The 14,859-nt window shown below is 39.9% G+C and overlaps 1 protein-coding gene across 1 annotated transcript in view; it reads left to right on the top strand.

The window, feature by feature from the left end:
* The window catches only part of FARS2 (phenylalanyl-tRNA synthetase 2, mitochondrial), a 635,598-nt gene that overhangs the window by 432,616 nt on the left and 188,123 nt on the right, over positions 1-14,859 (top strand). The window lies entirely within an intron of this gene.

Genomic DNA, 14,859 nt, shown 5'->3' with positions numbered 1-14,859 from the left:
AGTTCTACTCTGTCCTGCAGGGTTGCTGTAAGTTGGAATGTACTCAATGACTTTTTTTTTTTTTTTTTTAAGGCTGTTTTACTTGATGCTGTCAGTTTCAAGGGGACACAACTTCTGACTAACTCCTGGCACCCAGGACTCTCCCAAGATGAGCCTGATGAGAATGTTATACTGTTGTTGGCTTTCACTGCTGGGCACGCTTCAAGTTCAGGTGACTGAACTTATTTGGCTCTGTCAAAAGAAGCAAGACCAGGGATGGATTTGATACCTAGAGATATCACCCCCTGTCACTACTCATAGCACTCTCCCAGCCACTTGATGGAGACTCCTTGCGGGCCTAAGGCAAAGTAGCTCACTTCTCTCTTTTCTCAGTGTTGTGTTAATGGAAGGAAGCTCACCACATAATCCTTGGTAGATGGCTAATTAACCTACTGCATTCATTAGAGGAGCTTTTATTAAATGACTAGAAATAGTGTTAGAAGAAGCAGAGGCAATGTAGTTTAGTGGAAAGAACTTGGGATTTACAATCAGAAGCTGTGGGTTTATGTCTTGACCCTCCACATCTTGGATGTGTGGTGTTGGGACTCTTTGAACCTCAGTTTCTTCATCTACAATCTGAGAATAATAATATTGTCTTTAAATGGTAACTGCCAAAATTAGTTGTAGCTTTATATGTAAAATGCTTTGAAAATTGCGCAGTGTTCTAGAGCTATTCTTAGTCACTAAAGTAAGCAAAATAACTTTCAAGAGGCACCTAATTTATTCTTTTGTTCTTTAAGATAAAGAATAACCCAAGTACAGCTAGAAGTCTTATATTTGGCAGCCAAATGCACATGACTAGATGTTCTGGTAATGAAGGGAAGCAGAATGAGACTTTACACAAATGTGTCATTCTAAAATGATGCATATTCTTCCTGTAACTTAAGAAATAAATTTTTAATCAGAGAAAAATAAAAATAGTTTGTGAAATGGCATTGGTGCTGGCCAGGATGTAGAGTTTTGTCATCAGTGTGGCAGTCCTGTGGGTAAACCAAAAACAAAACAAAATAAACTCATTGCTATGGAATCAATTCCAACTCATAGCAACCCTATAGGACAGAGTAGAACTCATAGCGACCCCCATGGGGTTCTTAAGGCTATAAATCTTTATAGAAGCAGACCGTCTCATCTTTCTTCCAGGGAGAAGCTGATAGGTTCAAACTGCCAACCTTTCGGTTAACAGACTAATGCCTTAACCACTGTGCCACCAGAATTCCTTGTTCTCTAGATAGTGGCTGGGAAAGTGCTATGGGTAGTAACAGGGGGTGATGCCTCTAGGTATCAAATCCATCCCTGGTCTTGCTTCTTTTGACAGAGCCAAATAAGTTCAGTCACCTGAACTTGAAGCATGCCCAGCAATGAAACCTAACAACAGTATAATGTTCTCATCAGGCTCATCTTGGGAGAGCCCTGGGTGCCAGAAGTTTGTCAGAAGTTGTGTCCCCTTGAAATTGACAGCATGTGGCACCAAAGAACAGGTGAATGGCAGCCAGCCTGCTTTAGAACTTACCTAGCTTCTCCCTTTTGTTCATGTTTTTATTGCAATGATGGTGGCATGGGCGTAAGAACTTTGTCGAAGTTTAGACAACCAAGACAGCAGTCCTCAGAGAACTGTTTTGAGCCTGGATTACTGCATTTTCCTTCTCCTTCCCCTTTTCTCCATCCCTTCACCTGCTTTGAAAGCATTCTATGAAGGGGATCCTTCGGCACAGCCACACAGCAGCTCTGTTTGCCACCAGCCTTAGACAAATTAAAATGCAATTAGCTCAGGCCCTGAACACCACGTTCTATTCATCCTCTAGCACATCACTGTTTGCTGAAGGATTCTCTGGGATTACCTTCCCACTGACCTGACAGGGCCCCTGGAGCCGCTTCTCTGCAGATCAGGGAAGAGAGACTGACTGTCCCTGGGAGTCAGGAGAGAGGTTAGCAGCCTAACAAGCTTCTCCTTCCTGTGCTGGCTACTCTACACGCATCTTAGTGAAAATGAGCCGCAAACTCACTCTTTCTACTTTAACTTTCAGTTCGTGGTTTCTAGGACATTCTTTGGATGCTGTCTTCGTTAGGTGTATGGTACATCGTTTCATAATATTGATATAAAAGTTCTCTTAAGCCAAGGTGCAAGGCAAGAGGAACTCATATTCCAGTGTTTTCCTTCCCACCTCTGACAATAATTCTCATAGTAAATCAAGCTACAGTGTGCACCTTTGGGAGGAAAATAAGTTTTCAGATCACTAGCAGACATGGGATTGAGGGGCAGTCACCTTGCGTTTTTGGACTATTATAAGGCCCTAAATTATTTGGGTCTTCACATTTTTTATCCCAGTTCACAAAGTCACTTTTTTCCATTGGCTGTCACCTTCACTTGATCTCAACACCAGCAGTGCCCCCCACATGTCTTGTCCCTGTGTCAGTTACCCTAGTTCTTTGCATCCCTAGATGGCTCCACTTTATGCCACAACCTTTAATTAATGCCATTTTCTTACTAACCAAGAGATTTTTGTGTTCAAAATAGCCTGACCCTCTACAACCTCAAAGAAACAGTGATCCTACTTAGTGATTTTTGGATTAGGTCTCTAAAGATCAGCTTACCATTTTTAAGGAAGTCTTAAGATGTACAGATGAGACTTCTTAGAGTTACTTTTCAAAAATTCAAATTTCTGAAAAGCTAAAGTGGTCCTCGCATGCTTGGGCTTCACCTGGTCTTCTCCTGAGTAGGAAATAATCCTTTCCTACTGCTGGCCACTTTGGGCTCCAGCATCACACAGGGCCAGGGGCACCACTCACATTGTGGTTCAGGCTGCGCAGTACAGAACAATAGCCCTGGCATTCTCTTGGTCTAATTCTTTTCCTTAACTCATTCATGGCTGAGGCTCAGGCAGAAGCCAGAGGAAGTACCCCAGAAGGCAGGGCAAAGGCACATATGGGAGTGAGAAATCAACCCTGAGGGCAAGGACAGATAGTGCACACAGATACTAGCTGATTATGGTTCAGATGGCATTCAAGTCCAGGGTATCTGTTTTATTAGAGGCGTTTTTTGGAGAATGAATAGATCAGCAAGCACGGGGAGGGCCAGGGAAGGTGCAGGCAAAGCATCCAGGAAACTAGGCCAAGGGGCAGAAATATATACACTGGTGGAGTGGAGTCCTAGGTAAGGCTTAGGAAAAGAGGAGTGTGGAGCCTGTTTCCTGGGATGTGAGACCTTAATGTTGCAGTAGCATCATTAGCGGGATGGCCAGGATGCTCAACTGATGAGCTACTGGACCAGGCTCCTTCTTGATGGTCTCCTTCTTGGAGACAGGATTGGGCTCAGAGTCTAGAATAAGGCCAACTCCAATACAGCGGTGGTGGTCTAGACAGTGACAGAATTGTACTAGAATAATCGCTTAACCAAGCATTCATCAAATATGGAAATTTCTCCTGGCAGATTCTCTGACCAGCAATGTGTATGGTATGGAAGTTGGGAAATTCTGCAGTGACAGTGCTAAGCATTTCTAACACATTCCTCCCACTCGCCATGGCCACCTTATATCATATTTTTGTGTTTTTCTACCATTGCACTCTGAGCTACTTGGAGTCAAGTACTAGGTCTTTCTATTGCTACTATATTTGGGACAGAAAGGGAGCTCTGTTGGTGTAGCAGTTAAGGCATTTGGCTGCTAACACAAAGGTTGATGGTTCAAACCCACCAGCTGCTCTGTGGAAGAAAGATGAGGCAATCTGCTTCTGTAAGGATTTACAGCCTTAGAAATCCAATGAGTTGGGCCACTATGAGTCAGAATCGAGTCAGTGGCAGTGAGTTTTGAGTTTGTATTTGGGATATAGGATAGTAAGTACCTAATAAACATTTTTGATGAATGAATGATAAAGAAAAAGTACAGCGACAACATATATCTTATCAGAATGTACCTGACCTCACTTGTTACATCTAACAGGCCAGGAAGAAACAGAATTCTACTATAGATTATGTTGGTATGTTGTAAGGGAGAAAGAGAGTGGGGTAGGGAGTGCTCTTTCGGAACAGGACTTGGATCTGGAATCAGTTGGGTTCTGAGTAAACTGCTGGTTTAATAATAATTTGGTTTGGGCTTAATATTCAGAATTGGGAAAAGAAACAAAAAAAAAAGAAAAGAAAATGACAAAAGAAACTTCCTTTTAAGAGGGTTGTTAGTATCCTATATGAAATACATTGTAAAAGTGGTGAGTTTCCAGGATCAGAAAACTACTGAGTATTAGAAAGTATGTAAATTATTCATAGCTACCTAAGAAACTCTTTTCTGATTGGAAGGAGGAAATCACAGGTTGCATATGAATTCAAGGAGTCAAATTATAATGAGTTCGTGTGTATATTTATTGCCACAAAATGAGAAGAAAGGGAGATTTATGAAGCAATGTATCATGAAAGGAAGAAAAAAGCTCTCTGTACAGGAAAAGCAGAGAAGTACTAGGTCTCCTGGAAGTGGTACTACCTAAGCCATCTTTTTCAGAGTAATAGGCATAGTGACGCTTTACATGGCCGTCAGCATAGGAAACATCTCTAACCACATTTCCCATCTTAGGGAGAATGTGGTGAGCACACAGAGAGAAGCCAGTGCACAGAGAAACAAAACCTGTGCTGATGGGGAGAACATGCTAGTGATGTTTGTCCCTGGTCCAGTATTTTCTGAGGCCCATGTGCACCATGCTCTTTCCACAGCTTGGTTGTCCAACTCTTCCTCAGATGTCATAGGCTTGTGGTGATTCCTTTGTTTAAGCAAATTTTAAGTGGATTTCTGTCACTTGAGACCCAATGAGTCCTAAAATACATGTAACTAAAGAGTTTGGGGCATTGGAAGAGGGTAAGAAGGAAGAGGTAGCAGGTAGAAGTGTTAAGTTTCCATGTCAGAGAACTCTGGAGCACCAAGTGAGGGTCTGAGTTTGGCCCTGGGGAGCCAAACGTTTCTATCCAGTTTGAATTGAAATAGTTCTTTTCTTCTTCATTAAAATAGTTAAAAATCAACACTAATCAAGTTGTGATGCACTCATTCAATACAAGTGAACATGTATTGAACACTTACTATGGGTGAGTACTATGCTAGCTATATTTATAGATATACATTTTTATATCAGGAGATATAAAAATGATTAAAAAAAAAAAGTCTCTGTCCTCAAGGAGTTCGCAGTCTAATAGGAGACAGTCCAGTGTGAAATCTTAAATGAGAGGTGTGCCATGAACTCAAAGGGTAGCATCTAGCTTTGCCTTAAATGCTCAAAAAATATCTACAGATGTACAGATCATAATTCAACTGAATCTGGAAAGACAAAGTAGAGCTAGACGTGGAAGGGACCAAGACATTCTAGGCAGAGTGGACAGCACACACAAAGACATAAAGATAAAGGGGAAAGAATAATTTAGTGTGACTGGCCCATAGGGAAGGAGCTCTGGTGGTTTAGTGGTTAAGACATTTGGCTGCTAACCAAAAGATAGGTGGTCGAACCCACCAGCCACTCTGGAAGAAAGATGAGGCAGTCTGCTTCTGTAAAGATTTACAGCCTTGGAAACCCAATGGGGGTTGCTGTGAGTTAGAATCGACTTGATGGCAATGAGTGTGTTTTTTGGTTTTTTTTTTTTTTTTTTTGCACATAGGAATACAGAAAAGTGGGAGGAAATAGTAGAATTAGGAAGGCACTAGATCTTAAAGGCCTTGTATTTCTCTATATGATATGGACTTATCTGGTAGAAGATGTGGAGAGTCATTGAACTAATTCAAATATTGGAGTTTTTAAATAATTATTTGGTCATCCCTGTGGAGACCATGTTGGCAAGGGTAAGGGTGGAAATAGAAATATGTAGAAACATATCTTAATAGTCTGAATGAGAGGCAAAAAGAGTTGAATTGAGCCATGGCAGCAGGCTTGTAAGAAGCAGCCACATAAGCTACATGGACCAATTTGAAGGAGTACAAAGATATTGCTGTTGTTGTTTTTGTTTTTGGTGCTGTAGAGTTGGTTCTGACTTATACAGACCCCTATGTACAACAAAATGAAATATTGCCTGGTCCTCCGCCATCCTCATAATCATTGCTATGCTTGAGCCCATGTTGCAGCCACTGTGTCAATCCTTCTCATTGATGGTCTTCCCCTTTTTCACTGACTCTTTACTATACCAAGCATGATATCCTTCTCCAGGGACTGGCCCCTTCTGACAACACGACCAAAGTATGTGAGACAAAGTCTGGCCAGTGTCACTTCTAAGGAGCATTCCAGCTGTAGCTCTTCCAGGACAGATTTGTTTATTTTTCTGGCAGTCCATGGTATTTTCAATATTCTTTCCAGCACCACAATTCAGATGCATCAAATCCTCCTTATACATTGTCCAGCTTTTACATGTATATGAGGTGATTGAAAATAATATTTCTTGGGTCCGATGCATCTTAGTCTTCAAAGTGATGTCTTTGCTCTGTAATACTTTAAAGAGAGATTTTTGCAGCAGATTTGCCCAGTGCAATACATTGTCTGATTTCTTGACTGCTGCTTCCATGGGCATTGATTGTGAGTCCAAGTAAAATGAAATCCCTGATAAAGGAACTAGATTACTCCTTGAGTTCTGCCTTATGTGACAAAGGAGGTGATGGGTGGAGTTAACCAAGATGGTGATTAAGTAGAAGAGGAAATGCTTTGATGGAAAAGATTATTTCAAGAACAAATGCTTTGATGGAGAAGATTATTTCATTAATTTTAGACCTATTGCGTTTTACATAGATCTCATGGGAATGTTGATCTACAAGTTCACAAGAGAGAGAAACTAGGTTAGAATATGTATTTGTCCATCATCACCCTTCAGTTGCTAGTTCATGGTCCAGATGTGACCAAGATTGCCTAGACAAGGGGAAAAGGAAGATGAGGAAAGAACACTAAGAATTAAGAGATGATGAGACAAAGAGTGAGTAAAAGAACTAAGATGATCCGAGAGGTCAAGGTAGAGGAACAGAGGCGGGGAAAAAAGCCACATAAGGCAGAATCTCTTGCAGAAGCCAGATTATCAAGTGCCAATGGTCTTGGCAACTAAGAAGCCTTAGGTGAAATTAGTAAATGTAAGGATAAAAAAATTTGTTTTTGAGTAATCATATTTCTTCACATTTCCCCCTCTTGTTGTGCCTTGACTTGTTTTTATTCAACAAATGTTAGTAACTAGAGAATAATCGATTTTATGACTTTAAAAAAATAATAATAATAATAAATGGTTGATGTCTTATGGAGCAAACAAGATTTCCTGAACCTGGAAACTAGGCCTGCCTCTTTATAGTTATATGTGTCTGGTTATTGGCATTTGTAATATGTTGTAATCCAGAACAAAACCCACTGCCACTCACAATGACCCCATAGTACAGTAGAACTGCCCATAGGGTTTCCAAGGCTGTTAAGTCTTCGCTGAAGCGGAATGTCTTACCTTTCTCCTGCAGAGCAGCTAGTGGGTTCCAACTGCCAACCTTAGTGTTCTTTCCTCATCTTCCTTTTCCCCTTGTCTAGGCAATCTTGGTCACATCTGGAGCGTGAACTAGCAACTGAAGGGTGATGATGGACAAATACATATTCTAACCTAGTTTCTCTCTCTTGCGAACTCTTAGATCAACATTCTCATGACATCTATGTAAAACTCAATAGGTCTAAAAGTAATGAAATAATCTTCTCCATCAAAGCATTTGTTCTTGAAATAATCTTTTCCATCAAAGCATTTCTTCTTCTACTTAATCACCATCTTGGTTAACTCCACCCATCACCTCCTTTGTCACATAAGGCAGGACTCTAGGAGTAATCTAGTTCCTTTATCAGGGATTTCATTTTACTTGGACCTCTGGTTAGCAGCTGAGCCACTAGAGCCACTAGAGCTCTAAAGAATGCCTTTGAGTGGCGGAGGCATGCAGGGTTCTGGGCGTGCATGTGTGCTCTGAGGTGGTGGAGAGAGGCGACCCTCTGCATGGCTTCCAGGAGCAGGAGGGGTGTGGGTGGACCCACCTGGGACCTGAGACAGCTAGGAGAGTCGCTAGTGCCGGGCAGATTTTATCCCAGGCCGCCCCAAAGACAGTGCTGTCGCTGCTGTAAGTTGGCGGCTGGGGCACGTGCCCCTGACATCGCCCTCCAGGAACAAGGGAACTTGTTTTTTTTTTAATCCCCCAGCATAGAGCCTAAGGCATTTGACTGCTAACCAGAAGGTTGGTGGTTCAAACCCATCAGCCACTCAAAGGAAGACTGGGAAATCTACTTTAGTAAAGATTTACTGCCTCGGAGACCCAATGGGGGTTGCTGTGAGTCAGAATCTACTAGATGGCAGTAGGTTTGGTTTTTGCTTTATGTAGCTTGTTTAAAGGTGGAATAATTGAATATATATAAGGTATCATTTCTTATACACATAGCTTGGGTTTAAGTACACTCAAAAAGAAAAAAAAAAAAAAAAAGTTTATTGGTGTGCTCATTCTCTATGTCCATGCAGCTCAATTGAAGATTCTTCATCAATGTCTCTCAGAGACTAGGCTGATGGTAGAGGGGTGTGTGTGTGTATGTGTGCATGTTTGTTAGCAGTCAAAAACAAATTTAAAGGTGTAAGGATGAAATAACACAGCTGAACGATCTCCAGTAGGTGCTCTATGAGGACGAGAATTATATAGCTGTGATGATTAGAGATCTAAGTATCACAGCACTGAGGTGGCCCACTTAAAACAAGCTTCATTAAATTTATTGGATCTATCCAATGCATTCAACATAAGGCAGGGCATGATATGCTAGTTAAGACCTGAAACTACAAGTTAATTTGAATGATATTTTGATCAGCACTTCCTAAAATGGCACATTTTTTTAAAAAAAAAAAAATTAAAGTTGTAGGTACTTTCCTTCAGTTTTGTATGTCACAGGAATCTTTGCACCTGCTATGTGGTCCTGCCTCCTCCATTGGATGAATCAGCTCCTGGGAACCAAAGTACAATACAATACAAAGTCACACAGTTCTTAAACTTAGACGTGATCTCTGCTCACTCTCATGCTAAGAAACAGCTTCCCCAAAATGAGAGAAACAAGGCTAGGAAAGGAAGGTGTGAGGAACATATTGGAGAGAGAAGATTTGATTATATTTAGAATGGTATTTTTTAACCTAGATTAAATCAGTGCATACCTGTGTGTTGAACTCCTTAGTTTCAGGATTCCTTCGTCAAGAGACTCTATTTAATGATGAATGCCAAATAATGTTATCTATCTTGTCTGATAAGGGATACAAGAATAGATCTGGCAATATTAAACAGATCAAATTCTTGAGAAGACTAGTCTGAATAGAAGCTATTCTTAGCATAGTTAAGTAAAGGAGATCAGTATAGATATTCAAGATGGAAAAATCCTAATAGTTAATAGGAAACTAAATTTCAAGGTCCCTATAACCTTCAAAGTAGAGCTATTTCAAGTGCTTCTTTGGAAACAAAGGTTTCTTAGAGATCTTGGCCTGAGAACCCCCAAGACATATGATAATCCTGATTCTCTACCTTCTGTTAGAGGCCTTCCTCAATGCCTTTAAATCCTCCCAACTCTTGGGTACTGCCTGCCCTGCGGGTGGGCTTGCTAGGCCCATGGCTGTATCAAACAAAGGGCTGAAATTAGACTCTTGAAATTGGTTTTGGGGCCTTCTCAAGAGACATTGGTGGTTCTGTGATAGAATTCTCACCTTCCATGCAGGAGACCTGGGTTCAATTCCTAGCCACTGTCTCTCATGGGCAGCCACCACCCATCTGTCAGTGGAGGCTTGTATGTTGCTCTGAGGCTAAACAGGCTTCAGTGGATCTTCCAGACTAAGATGGACTAGGAACAAAAGCCTGGAGATCTACTTCCAAAAATCAGCCAATGAAAATTATGGAACACAGCAATCCAATCCACAACCAATCATGTGGATGGCATAGGACCATGCAGTGTTTTGTTCTGTTGTGCATGGGGTCACCGTGAGTCAGGGGCTGACTCGATGATAGCTAATAACAACATAGGATCAGATTTATATTTATTCATTGCAATTATTGTAATTTACAGCCTCGGAAACCCAATGGGGGTTGCTATGAGTTGGAATTGATTCCATGGCGTTGAGTTTGGTTTTGGTTATCCATTGTAATTAAACTGTTTAACTATGTTAAATAATACTTTTACTTAGATTTTGTGCTTACTGTAATAAATAGAGGTTTTTTTTTTTCACCCTATAGCTCATACTGTATGTAAAAATGCCAAGGCTGTTAGTATACTCATAATTGCAAATCTGTTTGACAAAAATTACGTTCAGCCATTCTGACACACTTTTAAGCAACTGTGAAAAATAGCTGTATGATCTGTTGGTGTGCCTCCTTCAGTGGCTAATCATTTTAATTAGATGGTGATTGTAATTTACCTTTTTTTTTTTCACCAAAAATAGGAAAATTCAAATTAAACTAAACCACTGTTAATAATTTTAAAAACTTTGCTCGTGAATTGGGCATTTGCATTGTTTTTAAAACCAATTTCCCATTTTCCCCCCTAATAAAACAGAAGAAAATATATCTGTTGAAATATCACATGGGTATATTCCCTGGAGAAATAGATCCAAGCAATCTATGTGTGAGATTTGCCCAAATGTAACAAGAAAATCAGATAAACATGGATGGGTTGAAAGAAGCATAGTATCTTCACACTGATTGCCGTTTACCTCTGAATTCGACATCTCTCATATTCAGGATGAATGAAAAATCTGTTTTAAATTCTTCTCTATTTAAATGAAGTTCCCATAGGAGAGCTGCTCCAGACTTTTTGATTGCCACCTAATCTCTTGAAAAATAAGATTTCTTTTCCTTCCTCCCTCCCTTTTTCCCTTCCTTTCTTCTTTCTTTTCTTCCTACCTCCTTCTCTCCCTTTCTCCTTTGTTCTTTCTTCCTCTTTTCCTTGTTTGTTCATTTCCTTCTTTTGTACCAAAAGTATTGGATTTGCTATTAAAAGTAATGGACCTTTATTTTAGGAAAGAAAAGCTTAAGGAAGCGATTGTTAATTACCCATAATTCTACCACCCAGAGAGAAACACTGTTCAAATTATTATATACTTTCTGGTCTTTTTTCTAACGTGTAGTATAAGCATGCATACGTGCACTCAGTGAAGTCTGCTGTTGTCACGTATGTTTGAATACTTCAATGCCTTTTCTTAATATGGAAAAGTTATCTTTTATTTGCATAAATCTCTCAGAACATTTTTGTTTTTTTAAAGACTGGTGAAATAGAACTTTTTGATATATATGTTAATCACTTCTATTTCTCTCTTGATTATTCAAATCTTTTTGCTTACTTTTCCTGTTGGGCTTTTATTATTTTCTTATGTCAGCTTTTATGTTTTTCATACACCCAGACTACTAGTCCATTTTCTCTCCTTTTTGTTGCAGAGTTGTTTTTACAGATTGCTATCTACTTTCTATTTGCATCGTGTTTGGAACATGGAGAAATTTTGTCTTTTATTGATTTCTTCTATTGCTTTACATGTAAAAAGTCCTTTCCATCACAAGATCATATAAATACTTATATTCTCTCCTAAGTTATTTATGATTAAAATTTTTATTGCTAGTTCTATCTGGAACTTATTAAAGTGTAAGATGAGAAGTTCAAACTTTTTTTCTCTAAGTAGTTAACCAGTTGTCCTAATACTATTTATAAGATTAATGATCTGTGGTAAATGAATCTGTTACAAAAGACATGAAGCTAATTATTTTGCTTAAATTTTTAAGGACCCCTTTAAACACTAGCTTGTATATGAACTGGGGCATCTGTGGCTCACATGTTGGTTTACATGTACAGTATTTCTGTTTTTAACAAGAGTAGTCCCACTCTACTTTCAGACGAGAGTAGCCCACCTGGCAAGCACTGTTCCCTTCATAGCCTCACTCATCTATCAGTGGAGACTTGAGTGCTGCTGTGATGCAGAACAGATTTCAGCAGAGCTTCCAGATTAAGACAGACTAGGAAGAAAGCCCTAGTGATCTGTTTCTGAGAAACCTATAGATTACGATAGTCCGATCCACAACTGATCAGAAAATGGTGCAGGACTGGGTAGTGTTTTGCTCTGTTGTGCACGGAGTGACCATGAGTTGGGGGTCCACATGATGACAGCTAACAACACTGTAGCCAGGGGTAACTGGGTAACACAGCCACAGCACGCCCTTTGTCACAGCAAATCCTTATGTGTCAGGTTGATCATGATCCTGAGGCACTATCATTTTGGGGGTTCAGTGGACCTGAATAAGCTCCACAGTTTCTGTGTGTGTGTATGTGTGTGTGTGTGTTTTGGGGGGGTCATATTGTCATATTCTGTCTTATTTCTTAATATGTTCCAGAAGAAAAGAATGTGTCCTTTCTTAGTGCTGAGAAGTGGGTGTAGTGTGTTGGTTACAGCATGGGCTTTGGAAGCAGCCCAGAGGTCCCCTTCTAGCTTTGTCACTTACTGGCTGTGGGACATTGAATGAATTATTTTACTTCTCTAAGCCCAAGTTTCTTTATCTTTAAAATGGGCTTAACAGTAGAACCTATCTTAACAGGTTTTATTTTACAGCACCTGGCACATGATAAGTACACAATAAATGTGTTAGCTACTATTACTGGTGGCCCATTCTATGATCCTCCACTCTACCAGCTGAGCTATCGAAGGGTGCTTGCTGAAAGTGAAGAAGACTTGAAGCATTTACTGATGAAGAGCAAAGACTACAGCCTTCAGTACGAGTTACACCTCAACATAAAACAAAAATCCTTGCAGCTGGACCAATAAGCAACATCATCATAAATGGAGAAAAGATTGAAATTGCCAAGGATTTAATTTTACTTGGATCCACTGTCAATGACCATGGAAGCAGAGCAGCAATCGAGAAATTAAACAACATAATGAACGACATATCACCTTGGGCAAATCTGCTGCAAAAGACCTCTTTAAGGTGTTAAGTAGCAAAGATGTTTGAAGGCTAAGGTGCACTTGACCGAAGCCGTAGACTCATATTCATGTGAAAGCTGGACAATGAACAAGAAAGACCAAAGAATTGATGCATTTGAATTGTGGTGTTGGCAAAGAGTATTGAAAATACCATGGACAAACAAATCTGTCCTGGAAAAGTACAGCCAAAATGCTCCTTAGAAGCAAGAATGGTCAGACTTAATTTCATGTACTTTGACATATTGTCAGATGGGACCTGTCCCTGGAGAAGGATATCATGCTTGGTAAAGTAGAGGGTCAGCAAAAAAGGGGAAGGCCCTCAGTGAGATGGATTGACACAGTGGCTGCAACGATGGGCTCAAGCATGGCAAAGATTATGAGGCTGGCACAGAACCAAGCAGTGTTTCGTTCTGTTGTACATAGATTCACTGTGAGTCATAACCAACTCGAAGGCACCTAACAACTTTTGATGATGGTTGTTGGTGGTGATAATAATCTACTGGTGAGGTTCTTCTGGGAGAAATTAATTATAATTAAGTGCAAGTATTTCATACACAGCAAGGACAGCAAAGCTTCCTAGTTTGAAAACTTTATGTTTGATGTTTACTGTAGTTACGATCATACTTGAAATAGGCAGTTAGGTGCCTGATGATAATTTATTCCAAACAATAAAGTAGCCTTCTGAACATCTAATTGTTTTTGGAAGGGAAGAGTAAGAAAACCGTATGACAATGTGGCAAGAGAGGAAAAGTATGATGGGGTTTAAAATCAGAGAAAGAGACTTTTTTTTTTTTTTTAACTTTTGTTTTAAGGCAATTTATTGCCTCCAATGGTTACTGGGAAATTGAAGGAGTGAACCAGACTTTGATGTAAGCCGGGATCCAGGAATACAAACAAAGTGGTCATTACTTTCTCTTCATTCCCCAGCCCCATCTTCCTCTGTTTAGTCTTTGTGTGTGTGTGCATGTGTGTGTGTGCACATGCTCTTTAGGTGCAAATTTACAGAGCAGAATTTGTTTCACAGTCAACATCTTGTGTACATTTGGTTTCACTCCCCAATTATCATCCCCAAGCCTAACCTACTCTCCTCCTGTCCAAAAGGGATTTTTTTAAGAAACCATGAGAAAAAAGTTACAGTATATATATTTGTGCAGCAGAAGTACTGTAGGACATAGGTAATATATGTTGCTTGTGGGGAAGAATGGTAGAGGAACAGGGACTCTGGTAACGCGGCAGGAAATGACAGGATTGGAATTTGCAGCCAGTGCATCTGTTTGAAGGGTCATATTTGAGGAGACTCCCAGCCTGGACAGACCCTGTGTCTTTGTTTCTCAAGGTTTTCATTCAGGCTCCAAGTCTGTCCTACAGCCTAAATCCCAGCAGGAGTGCGCAGAAGGCAGATGGTGCTTTGTGTTCTTATTTGGAATTCAGTGAGCAGTTGATTTGATGATGTAAGTGAATACCAAATAGTTGCTGTCAGTGTTCATGAAATAAAGAATATCAATCACTTTTAGGAGATGACACTATCATGCCATAATCTATTGGTGTTTTAAAGTGTATTTCATGGTAAAATAATTTCCAGAACACATCAACTGCTAGACAATGTACTTTAAAATAGCATAGCAGTGCTATGCTAATTTACAAAAAGCAGATGTGTTTTTTTGGGTTAGAGTTTTAAAGAAGTATGCCAGTTTTGTTTTTTGGTTATATATATATATATTCAGAAGTAAGACTGGGCAATCTATTTCCATGCAGATACTGCCTCAGAAACCCAAGGAGGGGTCACTATGAGTCAGAATTGAATTGATGATAGTGAGTTTGGTTTTATATATATGTCAGCATTTCTGTTTGGAGATATTTGATGAGCATTCCAAAATTTCAAA

The sequence above is a fragment of the Orycteropus afer genome, unplaced genomic scaffold (genome assembly GCF_000298275.1).
Source record: "Orycteropus afer afer isolate SDZICR_OR568_19922 unplaced genomic scaffold, OryAfe1.0 scaffold00027, whole genome shotgun sequence".
NCBI classification, from domain to species: Eukaryota; Metazoa; Chordata; class Mammalia; order Tubulidentata; family Orycteropodidae; genus Orycteropus; species Orycteropus afer.
This window is presented reverse-complemented; position numbering and strand designations above follow the sequence as displayed.